Source organism: Cottoperca gobio, chromosome 16, assembly GCF_900634415.1.
Source record: "Cottoperca gobio chromosome 16, fCotGob3.1, whole genome shotgun sequence".
Classification (NCBI taxonomy): Eukaryota; Metazoa; Chordata; class Actinopteri; order Perciformes; family Bovichtidae; genus Cottoperca; species Cottoperca gobio.
This window is the reverse complement of record NC_041370.1, coordinates 23,081,853-23,105,639: the sequence shown is the minus strand read 5'-3', so window position 1 is coordinate 23,105,639 and position 23,787 is coordinate 23,081,853. Positions and strand designations below refer to the sequence as shown.

Here is a 23,787-nt window from a genome sequence, read left to right as displayed (position 1 = left end):
ATGAGAGTGAGAGAGATTTGTGTTGTGTGTGTGGTGTGTGATGTGTGTGTGGTGGTGTGTGTTGTGGTGTTGTGGGTGTGTGTGTGTGTGTGTGAGTGTGTGTGAGTGTGTGTGCTGAAGAGAGAAAGAGAGAGAGACAAAGGGAGGTGACAGTATTATGGACTTGTCTGCTGGAACTCCCTACTCTCCCCACAATAAGATTAGAGGAGAGTTTGTCTCATTTCTTACTTGGACATCCTGTTCTTTTTAATTACGATGATGAATGGTATTTGTCAGGAAGCATGCGTGGGTGTGTGTGTGTGGGTGTGTGTGTGTGTGTGTGTGTGTGTGTGTGTGTGTGTGTGTGTGTGTGTGTGTGTCAATGCTGCATCCTATAGTTGTGTGGTTGAGCCCTGCCCAGCAGCAGCAGTTGATGATAGCATGCTTACTCTTTAAACCAGTCTATAATTAAAACCCAACCGCACCAGTTTACTGTACAACAGTATCCACACACACTTCAATGATGCCTCCTTGTCCCATTCTCTCTTTACACACCCATCTCTTTAGTTTTTTCCTCAATGTGCTCATGCAAAAAAATCATTCTGTGTGCCAGCCACACCCAGAGCTCCCAACTGTCTGTGGTGTAAACAAAACAAACACAAACATTTACATTTAAAGATTTATTATCTAAAAATGCAACATAGTCCTATGTGTGTAAAAAGGTGTCTATCCCTTTGCCATGTTTCTGTCCACCTGGGCAGTCCAATAATCTCTGTTTTGGTCTCCACCAACTCCTGAGGTAAATATATCTGGCCCTTTGCTAAATGCTCCACTATGTTCACCTAGTTGTGAACCTAACACACAACTAAGTGTTGTTTGGTGCTCGGCAGGTACAGTGCAGTGGGTTTAAAGCAGCTGCTCCCTGAACCAAACGGAACCGAGATTCAACCAAAACCAAAATCCAAAGTAATGAGCAGAACAACGCTAACATGCTCCGTAGAGCTGAGGGGAAGTGTATATTACAAGTACCCACCTATGAGGTCACTGAGGTCCAGACCTCTGTCATTTTCCTGATGTGTATATCAGAAAAGTTGTCAAAGCCATGTTGCAAAGAAATAATGTAATAATTTACCAACATTTCATGACATGACATTCAGGACATCTATATCCTGAAGAAGACATGTCATGTCAGTCGTGTGCGACTATATTCCTTCACACCTGTACTCTCATCGCTGTCAGCACCTCTCATTGGTCCTCCTCTCTCTCATCCTATAATACAAGTTGTGGAATAATTAACAAAAAAATAAAATATTATTTTATAACACAAGTTTACATTTATGTACTGTTTGAGACACATTCCTATAATTTAAATCCAAAAAGAGAAAAACTCTTTGGCAGGAAAGACAAGTGAGGAGTCACAGAGAAAGGGACAGGCGGTGAGTACAGAGGAAGAGAGGGAACACAGAATCGAGGACAGAGAGAGAAATTAACACAAAGAATGTAACGTTCAAGGCAGAGAGACACGAGGATATCACAGAGAGAGGGAGCAGGTTTTGGAGAGACACATGATTAGACTTCCATGGTGTCTGTAGTGAGAATTTCCCTTCATTTGAAACACTTGAAATACTGTCAACATTCATTTTCAGATGTTTCGTGATCATTTCAGCCTCTTCTGTATTTCCTGAATGTTGATCAATCAGTGCAACATTTAACCTGATTCTCATGTATTTCTGCTTGACAAATCATTTACTACTTGCCACTGACGTAGATTCAAAGCTGTTGTTGTCCAATTGTTGCTCTCCAAAAGTCTTAAAATGCACATATTCAGATCAGGGTATTCAACATTTTCCCGTGGGGACATGCTAACACCCCTGATTGTTTCTTCGTTTTGTTATGACATGTGCAGCTTTTACTTTTTATTCATTTTAAAGAAATGAAGGAAGCTTAGCAGGCTTGTTAAAAAGCTTAACTAAACAGCTAAAGGCTAACGTGACTAGATTACGGTAACCAAGGAAACATGGAACATAAGTCAAACCTGCTGCCTTTTGTCCTGGTTCTTTTTGTGTTGCTTGTGTTGATCGTTGTCATGTTTTAAACATAATTTTGTACTGACTGCTAGTCCAATGTCAAGAGCCAGAGTGAAGTTCTGTCTGTTTCTCTTCTTTTATTTATTACAACTTATTGAAGTGTCTCACAAATGTACAGCTTCAACTGCTCAAATTGGTTAGTAGTCAGCACATTTCATGAGGAATCAACTGGCAATGTGCACACTGAGACACAAATGTTGTGCTGCAATGCAGCCTGGAGGCGGAGGAAGCTGCCATGTCACTGGAGGGTTGCTAGTTTAAAATCCTGAGAAAAACATGATGAGCTCACCATTCTTCTCTAAAAACATAACTCAGTTGCCTCTGACAAAAGGACTTAAAGACCATGACGTCCTCCAACCCACTGTAGACCTAAACAAACCATGACCAGAGTGTTGTCACGTCAGACACACCTTTTCCAACCGTAATCTGTTGCTTTGGAAGGCACAGACACATTAAGTCAGAAGATGCTTCTGTGTGTCGAGAGAATGGCAGACAACGTATTTTGTCATTTCATGGATTTGAAGGACTTGTTAATTCTGGAAGCAGGTGAAGACAGCGAGCCTGGCTCTGTCCGAAGTAAACTAAACCCACATCTAAAGTTCACAAATTAACACATTATATTGTGTGTTTAATCCGTACAAAACTGGATTGTAAAAATAGAAAGTCGAGTTATTTGCGGGACAATTTGTTGGCCGGGAGCATTGACCTACTGGAGTCTGTGCAGGCTTTAGAGGTGATGGGAGATGGTAGTTACTCTTAGACATAGACAGGCTAGTTAACCGACAGTTATGACAGTGATATCAATCTTCTCATCTAACTCTGGGCAAGAGGGGAAACTATTAATTTAAAGGGATATCCGGTTCACGTTGGTATTATTATTGCAATCATCTTTAACTTCTTAATTGCTGCTGTGGAGCCACTCATTGGCAAACAGAATAACTATCTCAGCAGAAGGTGAATGTAAAGCAGGATAAGCTGCTCAGTCAACGTCCCCTGGATCAATAAAGTTTTGACAATGTTAGAAAAACGACTCCAGCAAAAATGCAGCTGGACGTGATTAAGGCTGAACACTGATGGCCAGCAGAGACATGAGGGTTCACTGACACAGAAGCCAATCAAATATCAAACACGTCACCTTCTGATCTGATAGACGGACACACACACACACACACACACAACCACACAACAAAGTGTAGAAACCGGTCGTGGCATGTTTGACAAATGAGTTTTAACACCGGGAGTTACAAAACATGGCATTGCAGTGTTATATCCCTCTCTCTCTCTCTCTCTCTCTCTCTCTCTCTCTCTCTCTCTCTCTCTCTCTCTCTCTCTCACACACACACACACACACACACACACACACACACACACACACAAACACACACACACACACACACACACACACACCACACACACACACACACACACACACACACACACAATGTCATTGCAGAGCCCCTGGGGTCCAGCGAAAGAAGCTTTTGATTTGCATACCACACTCACATTTTTAGCATCACTAGTGTTTGTTGGGCTGTCCTTGGTGGTAGGAGAGAGAGAGAGGGAGAGGGAGAGGGAGAGAGTGAGGAAAAATTACAATGTATGGTTGAGTGTGTCCATTGGGACTCTCTCTCCCTCTCTGTGGCAGTGGAGGATGCAGATGGAAACGTGCCACACACACACACACACACACACACGCACGCACACGGCTGGCTGACTGACTGACTGCTGGCTGTTCTGTGAGGCCTCCCAGTCTGGGAACCCAGAGGTGTCAGACAGTTATAATTATCACTTTGCTTCCACACACATACACACACACACACACACACACACACACACACACACACACACACACACACACACACACACACACATACACACACACACACTTACACACAAACATACACACACACACACACACACACACACACACACACACACACACACACACACACACACACACACACACACACACACACACACACACACACACAGGCCTGTGCACCATTCTGAAGTGAAAAAGAAAGAAGAGCACCCAGAAAGGCTTGTTTTCCCTGAGGATGTTAGTTTCCAGCTTTCCTAATTTTCAACTTCTGTTATCACATTTTTGAGCAATAAATAATTCATGCATAATGTTCCAGTATGAGGCTTTTAGTTTTATACTCCATCCATAAAAATCCACTGTTAGGACTGCGGAAAGTGAACCAGGAGAACATTTAGCGTATTCATAGTAAGAAGACTTTTATTCCCCTATGGCATCATGTAGCGGCAAATGAATGACAGTCTAACCATAATTTACTGAAAGTGTAAAACATTTATCCAGATTTTAAATACCTTTAGTATAAAATACATTATTTCAAGAGCATTCATTACAATGTTAATTATCTAAGTTATGTAAAGACAGTTTTAGTCACCTCAAGAACAAAAGCACCAGAGATATTTTCTAACAATAAAGGTTAGGGTGCACCTGAGCATCAATAATAAAAAACAGATTTGAAAGACAAACTGTGTCCTTCAGCTGCACTTTGAATCAAGCAAGCTAAATGACTACGATTGTAATGATTATGTAGACTTAGTGACATCAGTGACCTTTATCCTAAGTTTGTGGGTTTCTTCAGCTGAAAGCTTTGACAAGTGAAAAAGCAGCCGCATGTTGTGATGTATGGAACGCACCGGCGATAATAACAGCTCCTGTACAAACAGGCGTTAGTGTGCAGATGAAGAGGAGAGAGAGACATCTATGTCTTCAACAGAATCCACAGTGTGAGCACATGACACTCATTTGATAGGCGATACAAACAAACAGTAAATGTATGGATGGAGTTATTTCCTGTAAGGAGCCTCTTCATGTAAATACAAAGGTAATGACTAGATGAGCCTCCAGACTTCTTACTCACAGTGTTCAGTATTAAGCTAAGGACGGAGCTGATTACTGATATAAACTTACCTAACTGTGTAATAATAGACGGAATATGCTGACTCAGATTTACACACTATTTTGTTCAACTATAAGAATCATGTTGATGGAGACATTCTATGTGCAATAAAAAAAATTCAGTTCAAAACAAAACAACAGCAAATAAAAAATCTAAATGTGCACGTCAGTTCCTTTTATTCTTTGGGAAGAGCCAACAGGACGTGTACAGTCAGTGAGTTCCTGTAACTGGGGGGTTGAACTTGAGCCCCATTTTTTTGCCTACAGTTGTTTACATTTTTGCAAATCTGCACTGTGAACAGGATGTCCAGACTCTAGTCTGCTGGATATTATGGATGTTTATCAGACATTACAACTACATTAGTAAGAGTCCACTACTAAGAATGTCACCCACCCGATAGTATAAGTGAAAACTGAAGCATGAGTTTACTACTGTCTAACTGAAGAAGCACATCTGTTGTTTTCAGCATATATTGGCTTCTTCCTTAACTCCCGACTGTGGGCCGCCATTTAGTGATGCCCGGTGTACAGTTTCTAATGTATTACATTAGAAATCATTTCAGTCGCTAACGATGAATACTTGCAGCTCCTCTAATGTAACTACAGCTTGTACTCCTAAACCTTTGTGCAGCTTTCTGTACCTGTAACCTTGGATGTCGAGTTAAACCTGAACCACACATACACGGATGTAGGTGTGTGTATATGTGCATGTACACGCCCAATCACCCACCCTCTTACAGTAGACTAATGTGTGTATGAATGGCGGGGGTTTTAAATGAAAATGCTGGACCACCCAGAACTTTCAGTGTCGCCCTGCCGACCTCCGTAGCTGACAGATGAAGGCTATTCACACAAAGCCTTTAACACCTTCAGTTCCCTCTCTACCCACACACATGCACACGCACACACACACACACACACACACACACACACACACACACACACACACACATACACACACACACACACACACACACACAGACTCAATACTCAATACAAACTCCGCACAATCCCCTAAGACAAATGGACAGACTTCAAACAAGTACATACACAACCTCCGAAAGACGGAGTGGGAGGGCGGCTGAGGGAGAAAGACAGTCGGTGGTTTACCAGAGAGAGAGAGACCCAACTCCAGCTCTCTCTCTCCTCAACCATAGGGAAGAGGGAATGAAAGGCGTGGGGCGCTATCAAATAGCCCCCCGCTTTTAATGGCCCAGCTGCACCATTACCTAGCACACACACTGGGCCCAAATAGACTGAGGGAGGAGGAGGCGGAGGAGGGGGAGGATAGAGAAGTCTATCAAACTAAGTATGAAGAGAGGAGGGGGGCACTCATCATTACCTAGCATACAATCTTGGAGTCGGAGGAATTGAAAGAAAAAGGAGGAGAAAGGGGAGAGGGAGGGGACAGACAAGCAGCTAACTACAGTACAAGGCGTGTTAGTGAACTACACACTCACTGTGAGCCCCCCCCCCACCTCCAGGCCTCCAGGGAAGTTGTACAGCAGCTCTCCTCTGTCATGAACAGTGATGTAAGGCCCCTGTAGCTGTCGTGTGTGTGTGTGTGTGTGTGTGTGTGTGTGTGTGTGTGTGTGTGTGTGTGTGTGTGTGTGTGTGTGTGTGTGTGTGTGTGTTCATGACAGGTGAATGGTCACACATCTCCTTAGCAGAGTGGTCATGAGAAGGTGTGCTGGGACGACAACGTGTGTGGGAGAGACGTGTTGACACACACACACACACACACACACACACACACACACACACACACACACACACACACACACACACACACACGACGTAACATAAAAAGCCAGGCCTTTATTTCTGAGTAAATAATAGTTTTAATAGAGTAGTTTTCTGATGTTTTTAACCAGCAGCGTGGTTCTAGGGACTGCCATGACATTTTGTTCACATATTCAAGGTCCACAGAGGATGAAACTAAAGACATTGTTGATCCTCTGACTCTAGTGTCTCCATGAGGCTGACTTTACATCCTTTACATCCTTTATTCGTAGCCAGCCTTTATTGTTCCATGTTTGCGACATCCAGGCTAATATTTAAGACTCTGCAATTACTTGAGTATTGTTTTTAATACAAACAAAACTACACCCACACAAATTAGTGTATATATTACAAAACAGGACTCTCACACAATGAGCTACAGAACAGTTTCAATGCTGTTTTTTGAGTTCAATATTACTGCCCAAGTCCCAAAACAGAAAATACTAAACTGGAGGTGAACTTGGCTGCATGCTGATGCATACATTATAAAATACATCATTGTGTGGTGAAAGGAATGTTATGACCAACAAGACAGTGGCTTGTTCATCACCTCTTCTCTGGCAGGAACGTCAATAGTACACGGCACATATAAGCCCCGCCGCCCTGCTGCTATTTTATGCTTGCACTTTACTTCCAAGAATCCCCACTCCTCTCTCCATTTCCATCCGTTACTCTCTCTCTCTTTCCATCATCTCCATCCATCCATCTCTTGTCGGAGCCTCTCAGCGGGGCTTGGGCTGTTGTGTGCGAGGCATACTTGGGCTGTGGCGTCAGTTTGGAAATGAGGCTCGTTTGCATTTAAACACTCCGCTCTCTGGGCACTTGGTAAACTTGATGAGAGGAGGATGAGGGGAGTGGAGAGGGGAGGTGGAGAGAATGAGGGGAAGTGTAGAGAGAAAGGGAGAGAGAGAGAGAGAGAGAGAGGGAGGGAGAGAGAGAGGTACTGAACAGAGAGAGGGGAGTGAAGGAGGGAGTGTGTGGAGAACACTGGCTAATATAAATTCATTATGTAAATCCGCAGCTCAAACAAATTGACAGGCGGGTATTACACCCGAGAGGAGCTGAATCAAGAGCATGAAAGCATTAGCTCCACTCACCCTTGACCCCCAACCTCGACCTGTTCACCGGAGTGTGCCTGTTATGCATACTAACGACTCAGGAGGGGCCGGCCGGACAGTAACATCACAACATATTTTGTTTTCTTACAGTGGTAGCTGGAGACAAAATCCACCATCCTACATCTACGCTGGAATGTAAACTATGCTGAAAGGAAAACAGCGGAGAGGAGTGTTTTCTCACTCAAGTAGACCCACATACCAGAGTCAGACTGCAGCAGCCGTAGCTGGAGACAATATTTTCCTCCAATATCTCAAAATGATATTTGAATTCCCAACCCTGGAAGCCAAAAAACACAATCAGAAGTGTAGCATGCCTGCAGCAGAAGGAAGACAGAGTTTCAGATCTGTCCGAAAAGAGTGAGTTGGTCCCTCGTTCATGTCCCTTCACCTGCGACTCAAATGTTTTCTTTATAACTTTTATTCACCTTCCTTAACACCCATGCATCCATATTAAACTAAACAAATCTAAGATATTATTAAATCCCAGAGAACCACGGCAGTGAGGCTACAGCTGCAGAATATGTCGTCAGATCAGCAAGTATGAACACATGATGCTTCACATTTAAGAATGGGAAAACCCAACCCCCTCAACCCCCTCAATGCCAATCTGTCAAAGGTTTCTGGGGAACAAGACATGAAGAATCACACAGGGTTAATTTTTTGCTGACCATTCATGATGTTTGTATTCAAAATCTGTGAGGCATTGTGAGGGACAATACATTACTTATACAGTAATTATAAAAAGGTGCAGCAATAAAAATAGTATTTTGATGTAAACTTCAAAGGTTAGGCTTGTAGTGTTTGATTACCTTTATTTTGTTTACTGACACAAAACTTCTGTCACCCAAACATTTAAAATGTCTTTTTTGTGGCCTGAAGGCCAAAACGTGTTTAATGTGACTGTACTGAGCTCCTGCAGACTCTGTCTCAATATGCAGGTTCATTCTGGATAAGTAAACTGTGGTCTAGAATAGCACTTTTTCCTATTTAAAAACAAACCGCCAATATCAAAGCAGCAGAGGACAAAATATATAATCCTTTTTTTGGCCCAGGCTCCAAGAACACTGTATCCTATAATTACCATAATGCAACTCAGTAACGTCTTTCGTTTGACCTTTTGTGCCAAGTAAGTTCCCACATTTTTCAAACTCTATGCCCAAAAATCGTGACCTAGAAGAGAAAGCTTCTTTCAGAGCCACAGAGGGACAGTTTACAACTGTTTTCACAGGCTGTGTAGTACTCCTGTATGACACGTAAACTAATCTACATGTGTAACAGTGCTGGAGTGCAAACAATTCCTAATCTGTTGCTTTGTATGTTTTTCCTTGAGTTAAGAGACCACATGGGCATCCATAGAGGAAAATTCTACGACACTTAAAGCCTCGAAAATGCTCTCAAAACCGTACAATAACAATGAACAATGAGTGACATTCAAGCAACATAATCCTATTTATTTCTTGGTTGGCTATTTGGAGATGTTCATCATTTGGGAGATGTTGTGGAGAGCACTCAATCCACTAGACACTCCAACACCCTCAAACATGGACAAGTCTCTTACAAAATAAAATAAACCACACACATCTTGAATATTAAGCCCTCACCACCTCGGCCAGATCGCCCCTTTCTGACTCAACAGATGGGTTGCCTTTGGAGTTGACCATATAGAAGGACAGCGGTTCAAGTTGACGCTGTTAAGCAGTGGTGTGACGAGGGCGCTCTTAAGCATCTGCAGCTGCCGTCAGCTTTAATTGGCCCGGCAGACTTACAGCCAGCACCACTCATCTCTGACTCGAGTACTGCCGGGAAAAAAAACATTAAACAGTCTTCAAAGACTACCGCTGAGTTTAGGAAGAGAGGGTGAGGGACAAAGAAAGAGACTGCAGAAAAGCAGATTGAAGCAGCAACTACGGATAGCGAGGGAAGTGAAAGGGAGAGGGAGGTCCTGATGAATGTGTTTATCCTGCACTTTACTGAGTGTTTCTCTTGTTGTGTCTGCTCACAGTAAATCCTTTAACCACACGGAAACCAGTCTCACAGAGAGCCTGAAGACAACAACTGGACAACTTCACTCATCTGAATCTTAATGAGCTGGAAATCCCTCCCACCTCCCTCCTCCTCTCTCTCTCCCTCCCACCTCCCTCTCTCTCTCTCCTCTCCCTCTCTCTCTCTCTCTCTCCCACCCTCTCTCTCTCTCTCTCTCTCTCGCTCTCCCTCCCATCTCCCTCTCTCTCCTCTCCCTTTCTCTCCCTCTCTCTCCTCTCTCTCTCTCTCTCTCTCTCTCTCTCTCTCTCTCTCTCTCTCTCGGTGCATGCTGGGAGTTTGGTTGTGTGAGTGAGATGCTGAGCGGGTGCTATTTCGATACTTTCTTTTTGTTTATTTATTTAATAATGGGTTTGACTTAGCTTAGTTAATTTGTGACAGTTTGATTTAGTTTACTTTTTGGTGCGTTTTGGTGGATAGTCGGGGTGCTTTTGGGTGTTTTTCTCCTAGCGGTGTTCTGCTGGCCGCCGTCTGACGTCATGGCAAATGGAGACTACACCAAATTCATGAGGAAGCATGGGATCAAAATATCAGCCGGCTTCCCGTGTAGTGTTGAGGAGATCGGGTTAGCTGTGGGAGACAAGGTCGGACATGGCAGTGTGAAGTCTCTGCCATGGATGAACGGGGCAGTTGTCATCTTCCTGGAACAGGTGGAGAGGGTGCACCGCGTCATCGAGACAGGTATTACGGTGAGCGGAGCATGTCCAGCTTTGTGCATGGGATAGGTGGTGTTAATTCACTTGGTGTGGTGGAAAAGAATGGGGGAAAAAAAGAAGAAAAAAAAGAGGGACAGAAAGTGCAGGGGGAGTCAGGTGGTTTGGAAGGAGACGAGGTAGAGGAGATGGGTGGTGTAGAAGAGGTGGGTGGGGTAAGAGTAGAAGATTTAAAGGAGGTGGGTGATGTAGTAGTAGTACATGAGGTGGGTGGTGGAGAGGAGGTGGGTGAGGTAAGAGTAGAAGAGGTAAAGGAAGTGGGTGATGTAGTAGTGATGATGGGTGTTTTACTTTATTTATTTGTTTTTATTTTTTATTTTAAAATCTCAGCCATGGATACTTTTAAAGTGGGTGTTTTAAATGTGAACGGAGCCAGAGTTAAAAAAAAAAAAAGGACGCAAATATATGAAACTGCAAAATTAAAACACGTTGATGTCCTTTTTTACAGGAGACGCACAGCGACAGCTTTGTCGAGATAGACTGGAGGAGGGAGTGGGAAGGTTTTAAGCCACAACACATCTATTAGTGGAGGAGTGGGCTTCCTCTTCTCCAAATTGTTTTACTCCAGTCTCACTGGAGGTCGAGCATTTTATCGAGGGGAGGTTGCTTTTAGTAAAAGCCCGGTTTGACCTTTTTAATGCTGTTTTTATAATTGTGTATGCCGCAACAATCGGTGCAGAGAGGAAGTTGTTTTTACAAAAAATTAATGATGTTTTAAATAGCTGTTCCTCGGAGGATTTTTTATTGTTGGGGGGGGATTTTAACTGTACAGAAAATGCTTTTTTAGATCGGAACCACACAGAGCCACATCCAGCGTCCCAGCATGTTCTGAGGCAGCTGGTCCACTCTCATGGTCTGGTGGATGTATGGTGGAGGATGAACGCAGATGCTAAACAATACACATGGTCCCACTGCAGAAAAAATAGGATTTCCTCTGCCAGGTTAGATCATATTTATTGTTTTAAACATCATTTTAACATTTTTTAAATGTGCAATATTATACCTACTGGTTTTACAGATCACTCTTTGCTTTTATGTAATGTTTTTATTATAAATATGTTGCCAAGAAGTGCATACTGGCACTTTAACTCAGTTTTAACATTTGATAAAAAAATTTAGAGAAGCTTTGATTTATTTCTGGAGTGTTTTTAGGCAGAGGAAGTGTGATTTTAACAGTCTTAGGCAGTGGTGGGACCATGGTAAGACTGAAATTAAAATGCTTTGTCGGCAGCACACTCTCAATGTCACATACGACATCACCAGATCTATGAAAGACCTGGAGGGTGATATAGTGGAACTAGAACAAATCAGTGAGTCCACAGGAGATCGAGGATATATTGAAATCCTCAAAGTAAAGTCCAGGGCGCACTGGTCCGGTCCCGGTTCCAAAACGCCACCGAAATGGATGCTCCATCTAGCTTCTTCTTCGGCCTGGAGAAGAAGAACGGACAGAAGAGGGTAATCCACTCACTGCTCTCAGTCACAGGGCAAGAAATAACGGAACCAAGCCAGATCAGAACGCGGGCTGTGAGTTTTTATTCCTCCCTATACTCGAGTGAGTATGACGGGGAGGAAACACTTTTAAAGGGGTTTTTAGGGGGACTAACTCGGGTATCCGAGGAAACCAACTCACAGCTGGAGGGGCCGTTGACTACACGGGAACTACAGACTGCTCTGCATAGCATGCAAACACGGTGGGCTCCCGGTATCGACGGCCTCACTGTTGAGATTTTTAAAGCATATTGGGAAATTTTAGCAACAGATCTTTTAGATGTTTTTAACGAGAGTCTGGCCTCTGGTTCCATACCGATGTTCTGCCGCAGGGCCGTGATAACAGACAGTATGGGTGGAATAAATAGGTTTAGCTGTGAGGCAAAAGGTCGGACACAGCAGTATTAAGTCACTGGCTTGGATGAATGGCGCTGTTGTCATTTTCCTGGACCAGCTGGAGAAGGTGAACCGCGTTATCGAGACAGGTATCATGGTGAACGATTTGTTTGTGCAGGTAATGCCTTTCCCGCAACCCGCAACCAAAGTTGTTATTTCTAACGTCCCTCTGTTCATAACTGATGAGTTTCTCAGCAGAGAGCTGTCCAGACATGGGAAAGTTGTTTCCCCGGTGAAAAAGATCCTGTCTGGATGTAAGTCTCAGTTACTTAAACATGTAGTGTCTCACCGTAGACAGCTGTATATGATTCTTAATAACCGGGATGTGGAGCTCAACCTCCACTTCCATGTTAGAGTAGATTATTGGGATTACGTGATTTTTGCCACCTCATCGGGTATGAAATGTTTTGGTTGCGGGGAGAAGGGACGCACCGCAAGAGCTTGTCCGGGGCGCTGGGACCTAGCTCCGTCTGGTCACAGAAAGGGTTACATGGAGTGAGCATGTAGAGGAAGCGGAGATGGAGGAGGAAGAGGCAGCAGCGGCACTGGAGACAGTACAACAAAAAACCTGCTGCCAAACGTAAGAAAAGGTCAAAGAAGGCATCCAGTGATGCTAAAAACAGTAAAGTTGGGAAAGAGGGACAGACTGTGACAAGGCAGGGACAGACGGACGAGAGTCTTAGTGAGGAAGAGTGTGTGTGATATCCCTGGTTTTAATTTAAGTAACAGTCAGAAGGAAAAAATGTATACGACTGAAAGTTTAAAAGTTTTCCTCCAACAAACTAAAAGCTAACATGGTGTAAGGGTGGAGGATTACTTTCCAGATTTGGTAGTTTTTAATACCTCAGCCAGACTCCATATGAGTCAAAGAGGAGTCCGGCCTCACTGACCAAGAGTATTATAGATTAAAGAAACTTGCGGTAAAAGTAAAAAAACAAATACATTTTGATGATGCATGTTTTAAATAATATATTTTTTTGTTTTAATGTTTTTAACATCTCAGTAGTGATGGATACTTTCAGAGTGGGTGTTTTAAATGTGAATGGAACCAGAGTATTAAAAAAATGTACTTGATGTACTTTTGTTTTACAAGAAATGTACAGTGACAGTTTTAATGAGATAGACTGGAGGAGAGAGTGGGAAGGGGAAGTCATTTTAAGTCTCAACACTTCTCTCAGTGGAGGAGTGGACTTATTCTTCTCCAAGTCTTTTACTCCAGTCTCACTGGAGGTTGAGCAATTTATCGAGGGGAGGTTGCTTTTAGTCTTTTTTCAGCTGTTTTTATAAATGTGTATGCCCCAACAATCGGTGCAGAGAGGAAGCTGTTTATACAAAAAGTTAATGATGTTTTAAATGGCTGTGCGCAGGGGATCTTTTATTCTTGGGAGGGGATTTTAACTGTACAGAAAATGCGTCTTTAGATCACAACCACGCAGAGCCGCATCCAGCATCCCAGAATGCTCTGAGGCAGCAGGTCCACTCCCATGGTCTGGTGAATGTGTTCGTCTTCATCAGAATCACCAAACAGACTCTGAGAGACTCTGATGAAGATGCATTTTCTTGCCTTCCCGTGTGCTCCAGTATACTTTGGACCAAACATCTGAAGTCTCTCCTCAAATATTATACGGGTATATTAAGCTGGTTCAAGTCCTATTTATCTGAGCGATTTCAATTTGTATGTGTTAACAATAAATCCTCCATGACAGACAAAGTCAGTCTTGGAGTTCCGCAGGGTTCTTTACTTGGACCGATTCTATTCACCTTCTTTATGCTTCCTTTGGGCAATATTATAAAGAACCACTCTATAAACTTTCATTGTTATGCGGATGATACCCAATTATATCTATCAATTAAACCAGATGAAACCAATCAATTGGCTAAACTTCAAGCATGCCTTAAGGACATAAAAACTTGGATGTCTAGCAACAGACAAGTTATTAGACTTGGCCCTAAACGCCCCCGAAACGCATTTTCTAATGACATAGAAGCTCTGGATGGCATTAATTTGGCCTCCAGCACCACTGTAAGGAATCTTGGCATCATCTTTGATCAGGATCTGTCTTTTAACTCCCACATAAAACAAATCTCAAGGACTGCCTTCTTTCATCTACGTAACAACGTCTACGTCTACGTCTCAAAATGATGCAGAAAAACTAGTCCATGCATTTGTTACTTCAAGGCTGGATTACTGCAATTCATTGTTATCAGGTTGTCCCAAAAAGTCGGATAAGACTCTTCAGTTGATACAAAATGCAGCGGCACGTGTATTGACAAGAACAAGGAAATGGGATCATATTACTCCTGTATTAGCTGCTCTGCACTGGCTCCCGATAAAATACTGAATAGAATTCAAAATCCTTCTCCTGACTTACAAATCAATTAATGGTCAGGCTCCAGCATATCTTAAAGATCTCCTTTTAGTACCTTGTAAACCAACTAGAGCATTGCACTCCCAGACTGCAGGGTTACTTGTAGTTCCTAGAGTCTCTAAGAGTACAATGGGAGCCAGAGCCTTCAGCTTTCAAGCTCCTCTCCAGTGGAACCAGCTTCCAGTTTGTGTTCGGGAGGCAGACACCCTCTCCACATTTAAGAGTAGGCTAAAGACTTTCCTTTTTGATAAAGCTTATAGTAAGGGCTGGCTCAGGTTTGCCCTGGATCAGCCCCTAGTTATGCTGCTATAGACTTAGACTGCTGGGGGACACCTCCCTGCTCTCTTCCTTCTCTTCCTCTCTCCTCCCCTCCCTCTCCCCTTCTCCCTCTCTATCTGTATGCATTTATGTAAATGTATGTTACTAACTCGTTATGTGTCTGTGTCTCATGTGGCAGGTTGCCACTGATAAAGTTTACGTCAGGATCAGGAATCGTGGCTGCGCCTGCTGCCCTGGTCCTGCTGGACACCGGGAAGCCTTTTTGACATTTTCCTGGATTCATCCAAACTTTCTCTTTTTCAACACAACATAATTTTCTGTCAAATGTTGTATTTGTACTATGTTGTTTATCCTGAACATACGACATCTATTGCACGTCTGTCCATCCTGGGAGAGGGATCCCTCCTCAGTTGCTCTCCCTGAGGTTTCTTCCATTTTCCCCCCTTAAGTTATGGGGTTTCTTTTAGGAAGTTTTTCCTTGTGCGATGCAAGGGTCTAAGGACAGAGGGTGTCGTAACCTGTACAGTCTGTAAAGCACACTGAGACAAATGTATAATTTTTGATATTGGGCTATACAAATACATTTGATTTGATTTGATTATGCTCCCCACCATTGGTTTTAAATATTTTAAATCACCCATACTGTCTGCATGTACAATTCTGCCTTGCACACACATTCACGAAGACACGTTTCCCAGTCCTGCCTTTGGTCTGGAGGTCACTACTGTCTAACTACAGCGATAATGATAATAATAATAATAATAATAATAATAATAATAATAATAATAATAATAATAATAATAATAATAATAATAATACATTCGATTTGTATAGCACTTTTCTAGAAACTCAAAGACGCTTAAAACTCAAAGACGCTTGATTTGTATGCTAAACCTTTGAAACACAAGCCTATGCAAACCCCTTTCTGGGGCGTGGCGTGGTTCGAGGGTGGCCCGTGTTGGCCTGTGGTGTTGTTTCGTGCACGGCTGGGTGTTTCTTTTCTGTGTTTCTGGGGGTCGATTTATTTGGCCATTTGTTATTCCGGCTGTTCATTGACCGGCACATCTTCCATCCCTCCCCCATCAATGCCTCGATCCAACCATTCAATTAGCAGCATCCTGCAGCGACATTCATTTGCTGCCTAACTGACCTCTGAGTCACTGTGGAGCTCAAGTCCTGGTAATGAAAACAGCTGCAAAGAGTGAGACTCCACCATGTTGACACTATAAGTACACAGCAAGTCACCCAACATGGGCTTTAGGGTCAAAACTGAGTGAAAAGGAAGATAAGGGGGTAAAAGAAGGAAGCAGACAGGATGGAGGAGGAAAGGAAGATGGAAGGAGGAGAGAAGACAGCTAACCAGAGGCTTGTTCAACTATGAGATTAGGCTAAGTGATGAAAAGCAGGGAGGAAGTAGAGACAGAGACAGTTGGAGAGCCCCGGGTAAGGAAAAAGCATAGAAGACTGAACTCAAGATAATATGGTTCTGTGATCTTCAAAGCCAACACTAGGACAGGAATGACCACTGGGCTGGATCTAATAATGGGAGTGGATAAATAGTTTCAGCTTCAATCACTGCAAACGGCTGAACCCATTCGAGGTTGAAACATCAAATTAACATGGGTGCCAGGACATGTCAGCTGTATAGAGGATAACATCACTACAGCTCTTGAAAAACATAAAACACACTAATCTAATCTGGTGGCCATATCACAGGGCCAGACAATAAGAAGCACTTAACAGAAACTTCAATGGCGATCGATAACACAACCATTACGGACGGTTCAAACTGGGATTTTGTGAAATAGCTCTACACAGATTTAGGTTTTTCTCAACAAAGTTTGATTTGGACATCAGAATAAAGATAAGACACCACTAAATCAGAGGATCTCTCATCACCATCCAAGAGACCAACCTTGGCCCCTAGTATGAAGTTAGAAACACACGTCTAGACATCACTCGCTGCAAACTTCCTCGCTGCTCAATGAAAATACAAGAAACAGTAACCAGCGCTTTAGAGAGGGAGCAGCACTTCACTGGTGAGGTACTGTAACTCCACTGTGGTCCCATGAAGTGAACAGAGGCCATCTGAGAGTTTGATACTTAAAAGGTGTGTAAACTGGTAAAGCTACCATACTCTAGTAATACTTGCTATAATTCTCTTCAATCTTCAACAGACACTTTAACAGATAATTTGCATTAAACTTTCATGCCAAAAGAGTGGCACCTGTTTTCTTTTAGAACTTTGCCAAACTGAACCTTATACATGATGACAGATGTTATACTGCGTGGCCCATGTACTAAGGCTGAGTCCCTTACTGCATGTCATCCCCTCTCTTTCCCCTGTTCCTGTCTCTCTTCCACTGTGCTGTATAATAAAGGGAAAAAAGCCTGCCCCTTCAAAAAAGAAAAAGTGTCCACAACTGCGTAACAGGATAATGCCACTTCATTTCTCAGAATTGTCTTTAGTCTTTAATAGATTCACTGGTCAATATTTCCATATTAACATAGGGTATAAGGACTATGCATAATGTGAAAGAGGTGATCCTCCTCTCAGATCTTCCTCGTTGTCAGTGCTTTGGTTTATTTGGTAGAAATAAAAATAAAAGGTTTAATGAAATCTTAAGTAAAGAGGTAAAAATATGGTAGAGGTAGAATATTCATAATTTCAAGTGGTAAAAAATGAATGTTACTTCCTCCTCCAGGAATAAGCTACAGAAAACCATTGTTTTGGTTTTAGGGCCCATAAACTCCGTCTTCAGCTGCAGCAGTTATTGATGCAAAACAGAGCAAAACAGAAGGCTGAAATGTGTCAGTTTGCTTAAAACATGAAACCAATGCTTATACTGCTCTGTATTTAATCAATGTGTAAGTAGGAAATTGTTTCCTATCACATTCGTCATAACTTCATAAGGTGATGATGTGTCAGTGTTTTCAGCTTTCCCCCAAAGTGGCCAAAAATCAATTAATGCAGCTTCAAAGTGATACTTTTACTACATCAAAGAGACTTAACAAAAGTAAAGTCATCATCATTAGGTAAGATGACAAAAGTTTGCTAACATTAGCCCCCATAAGCTACTGGTCATATCTGACCAAGTAAGACTGTCGAGACAAAAAACACGTGTCTTTAATCCTGTTATTTTGTCCTTCAAAACTGTTAGTCAAAAAATCAATCTTTGTAAAACTGATCACAGCATACATAAATTAATGGTGACAGACTGAATTCATATACAGATTAACAAAAAAAGCAAAAATCCCAAAACAGAGACGGCTAAAACCCAGAAGGGAAAAGGAAGCAGGGATGACCTTCCCCGCTACGACAAAGGGAGGTGCTCTACTGCCAACACAGAAGTGACCTTAGATTCCTCTTAAATTCTTTCTTAGGATGGTAAGAAAAAGCTACTGTGTTGCATCATAAAAAAATGTTGAAGCTATCAGTGGTACACAGCAGCCTGTCCAAGGCAGTCTGGAATGGTAGTCAATAATGAGCCTTCACAGAGTTAGGAATCTCCAACACAAACAGAATCAATCAGCGAGCCTGGAGGCTCGCTAGATGCTATTGAAGTGTCGTTCACACTGGACTGGAATCAATGGCTAAGCTAGAGTTGTACATCGATCCAAGCCATCCTCTATTGTCCTTCCATGTCCCCTCTTCACACTTCAGCAAAGCTTAACAAGGTAAGAAAGCCAAGACAAGCCCGGCCAAAGTGAAGCGGCAGCATGTAGCATTCACCTCATGATCTTCTATGGTCCACCTTTTGAAAAACATATATTCTTCCTCGAATATTTTTTGTGTGCTAAATGGTGCTTTAGACAACCACTACTCTTTGAAAGATCCCTCAAAGATCAACATGGGTCTTTCCTGCTATTTGGAGAGTGACGGATATTGCAGCAGTAGTTTTATTAGGCTTGATGGTAAGAACGTGCAGTAATAAAGCAGCTAGAACATTCTTTCTGAGGATCTACAAGTCTGTAGGTTTGGTGGCTGAATGTTTTGCACATGTTGATGTCAGGATGACAAATTATCATTATACTGCACATGAAATAACCTATGATCTAAGCTTAGTTTAAACTGGCTCGATTCCATCCACCTGATTTTAAGCAGATTTTCAATTTGTCTATAAACGTAAATGCAATATTTACATAATGTTTTCTACATGTTTTTTGTTCATGTTTGATTTGAGCTCCTTTAATGATGTCATCTTGTTGCATCCTCTTCTCCTGTAATGGTTAAATGATACCAACTCATCAGCAAAGTGATTTAAATAGACTGTGTTTTACCTAGTAGACCTCATAGATGTGTGCATGGCGTGTGGATGACACAGAACTGCCAACAACTATGGCATGCGCTCGCTGTTCACTGTTGCTGGTTAAAAAGGTAAGCCAACACGAACCTCTGGGAGGCTTGTGACTTTGTCCTGCTGAAAGTCTATTACAAACTAAAATGTTGCTCGAAATGATGGTTTAAATTACAGAGGAGCAAAGTGAACATTTTATTTATATTGATGACACACGGGCTGTACAAGCCAACAGCATATGCCTAAACAAGTCTGCCCATGTAAACAGTGTAGTGTAGACAAAACCTTGAATGTATCTGTTTAGAGGTATATTGGGGTCCTATAGGTTTGGACTGGTACATGCAGGGATGTTAGCTTGGAGCTTGAACAACTGGGGTGATTGCGGAGATGGGGTTGACAAATTTGACATAGCAAGATACAGCGTCTCTCTGATTTACAAGGAAGTGAGAGGCCATCAGGCAGAAAGCAGAGCTGAAGACTCAGTAAGACTACAAGCCTGTTTAGGTGTTTCCCAGCATCGACTGCTCTGCGAGATGTTTGGTTGGGAGAGTTACGAGTTACAGAAGGGACTATTTCTAGCTTCATGGTTGTACAATATAAAGAGGAGGATGAAGATTTCATGTGCCAACACACAGCTGACACATTAAAGGGAAAACTGAACATAAAGTGTTAGTGTAGTGTTGTTCCAGCACAAGTGTATAGAGCAGCTGTTTGAAACTCAATTGGGGGGGATGAACAGCGTTCCGGTAACACTTCTTTATGAAGACCACACCTGTAGTGTGGCCTACAGGCCTCATAATGCACTCATTATGAGGCCTTCATAGTGAATTATCATGCATTCATAATGCTGTCATAAAACATTATAGATGTGACTTATAATGAATTATACACATCGTATGGATGCTCAATCAATCAATCAGTCACAATTTTGTTATATAGCCTAATATCACAATTTATTTATTTTTGCCTCAGGTGGTTTTACAGACTGTGTACAGCATACGATGCTCTGTCCTTAGACCCTTCCAGCACACAAGGAAAAACTCCCCAAAAGAAACCCTACAATTAATGGGGAAATATGTTATAAACCTCAGAGAGAAACTGAGGAGGATCCCTCTCCCAGGACGGACAGACTGCAATAGATGACGCGCTCTTGGCTAGTTATAAACTAGAGGTTGACTGATGGGCTTATAATACATTATGACTGCAGTAAGGACTCTTTAATAGTTCATGCAGTACCATAAGTTATCATTTTATGTTTTAGGTAAAGTGAAGTACATGTTGATGCATCTGTAACAATGCATGCTTCCTTTTAATGTTTCATGGTTGGTGGTAAGTAAAGGGCAATGCATTTTCATGCATGACAATCACTTATGATGCAGCTTAGATTATTTTAAATGCATGAAAAATTAAAACTTTTCTCAACATGTCCATGATACTGCATGGACTATTAGAGCATACTATTAGTCCTTACTACAGTGGATCGTTGATGTGTGTATAGGTGAGTATAGGTGGTCATAACGTATTATAAGCTACCTCTAGTTCATAAAGAGCATCATTTATCATTCATTATAAGTCACAGAAAGCATTATGTGTGTTAATGAGTGCAGTCATTCTCCTTTGATTTGTCACCCATTTTTATATTTTTTATATAATTTGAAGTCACATTATAGCAAAGTTAATGCAGTGTGCTTAATAATATTAATAAAGAAATGTATACATCTTAAGAATATTGTATGCATTTTTCAAAGTATGCCTTTTCTAAATAACATCCCATACCCCAGTTCTAATTTGTATTTTACTATAGTTCTGAGTCATAGTGTACACAGCAGCAGCATTTCCACAGAAAATCAATTCCACTCAACACTTGATTTGTTGTGGCTGCTACAAGGAAAGCAAGTATAACGGTTTTGTCATGGTACATTCATTACTTCCTTGTTTTTTAATTTAGCATAGAGATGAGGGCTGTGGTTATTGATAATGCTGACTCTGTCACTTTTTCTAATCAGCGTCCACTGTGGCTAAAAGTCACAATTATTAAATTGTATTATTTATTTATTAGTGTTTTATGTTCAATACATTCCTCTTTTGATTTAAAAGAGGAAGAAGGTGTTTTTTCTTCTTTCAAAAGTTACATTTTCTAGCTTTAAATCATGCTTTAATAGTGCAAAGATCTTTTGGATTATGCTGAATCTGCTTCTATTGGATTCAACGTGGACCTTTTTCACAGCAGACATTTCGCCATTCTTTGCAGGAAAAACACAGGTGTAATTAATACCATTAATAACGACTGCGGTGCATTTAGGGGAGCCAGTTCCACGGCACCCTAGAGAGGATGTTGGGGGGGGGGGGGATGATGCAGTGTGTCAGGCTGCAGTGTGTCTAGACAGTATTCATGATCCATCTGTCTGCCACTGCCACGGCAACAGCCAGCGGCTACAACAAGATGGCAAACTCCATTACCACAGAAACATTTTCTATGTCCCTCTCCCGTCCCTCTCTCTCTCTCTCTCTCTCTCTCTCTCTCTCTCTCTCTCTCTCTCTCTCTCTCTCTCTCTCTCTCTCTCTCTCTCTCTGTCCATCTCCATATCTCTGTCTGGCTCTCTGTCTCACTTCCAACTCCCTCTTTTTCTCTCTTCTCCCTCTTCGTCCGTCTGCACTCTTTTCAATCCCCTGCCACTGTTTTTGGCAATCTCTACCTGTTCTTTTCTTTTTCTCTCTCCTTCTCTCCCTCCACCCATCCCTCTCTTTCTCCCTCCCTCCCTCACTGTCAGGCATCACCAGAAAATGTGCACCGGCTCAGAAAATTACAATCATTGTACAGCTTTCCCATAACGCTGGCTGCAGACACTCACATTAACATTCACTCTAGACAGCTAAATATTTTAAGCACCCGGCTCAGGATTCTATCCATTGGAAATGAGTACCCCCCCACCGTCCCTCCCAAAATAATAATAACAAAAAAAAGGTCGTTCCGAGTGCCTTGTGGAAGAAAAGAAGGGCAGACAGAAAGAGAAAAAAGTTAGATAAATTTACAAAACAACAAGGTTGGCGGGTTTGAGAGGTGAAGCGCATTTGGGGTAGGGAGGTGAGGGAGTGAAGCAGGGAGGGAGGGCGGGAGGGAGAGATGGAGGGGAAGGTAAGTAACCCGCCAGACACACACACACACACACAGAGCCAAGGATGAAAGTGCTGCTGTAAAAAGTTTTCCCTCTCCTCCTAAAAGTTGTTGAAAGAGAACGCTGCAGCACATCAAAGTGGCCTGGCAGACAGCCATCGGAGCCCATTGGTGTTCTTCACCCTCTCTCTCTCTCTCTGTCTCTCCCTCCATCTCCCTCTCTTTCTATCTCTCTCTCTGTTCCCATTGATCGTGACGAGTCGAGGGAACACTCTCATCTCGTTCCCTGGACAGTGCTGCTCAGCGGGAGGTAGGAGGTGGTTGGTGGAGGGGTGAAGGGGTGCTTATGAAAGCAGCAAAAAGATTCAAACAAAAACTGCACGGAAATGGAAAGGTTGAAAAACGTTTGAGGAAGAAAATTAATTAAATGATTTGCTTCTTTAGGAGTCCTACCCTGTGGCAGTTTATTGTGTATTTACCTCCCAATAGGATCTTACCAGACCTTTGGAAATGTGATACGATGTTTGTACAGTGAGTGACACATTATGGATTGTTTCTATACAACATCCACATGTTAGCTTTGAATGTAGATGCCACAAAATAGTGTTTCACCTAATGCACACATGTACAAACAACAAGTCAGTTTCAGTGGTTTCATTCATGAGGGGCGTTTGATCTGCCTCTGTGGTTTGGTTAAGTCTAGGCAGCTAAAACAAAGTAGTCATGGTTAAAAGAAACCAACGTGACTGTTGGTAGGATACAGGACTCAAAGTACGGTCTCTGGCATCAGAGTCCACCCTGGCTAAAACTGTTACTGAAGACCTTGCTTCTAAAAGGACTGGATAGACGTCAAAACAGACACGGACACAGAGAGCGGACATGCATGCTCTGTTTATACTATAAGGGGTGACTACACAGACGTGTTCGCACATGTTTGTCTCGTATAGATTTTGTGTCCTTGTGAGAGCAGATGAAGAATATTCCTGGGATTGGACTCCCTTTGTGATTCTATAGCCTGTAGCTCTGTTATAAAGGTTACGGTTGTTGTGTTGTGTTGTGTATAGCTTCTTCAGTCAGTTTTGTGCTGACAGTGTGCAAGACTTCATCATTTCTTTTTATCTAGATGCCACAAAAGTGCGATCCTAGAACTCATTATACTCCATAGAAAGTTGGTTTGCAGTACCACGC

General features: G+C 42.3%; 1 protein-coding gene across 2 annotated transcripts in view; it reads right to left on the bottom strand.

Annotated features, from left to right (window-relative positions):
* The window catches only part of ldlrad4b (low density lipoprotein receptor class A domain containing 4b), a 212,055-nt gene that overhangs the window by 88,927 nt on the left and 99,341 nt on the right, over positions 1 to 23,787 (bottom strand). The gene's annotated exons all lie outside the window — the stretch shown is intronic.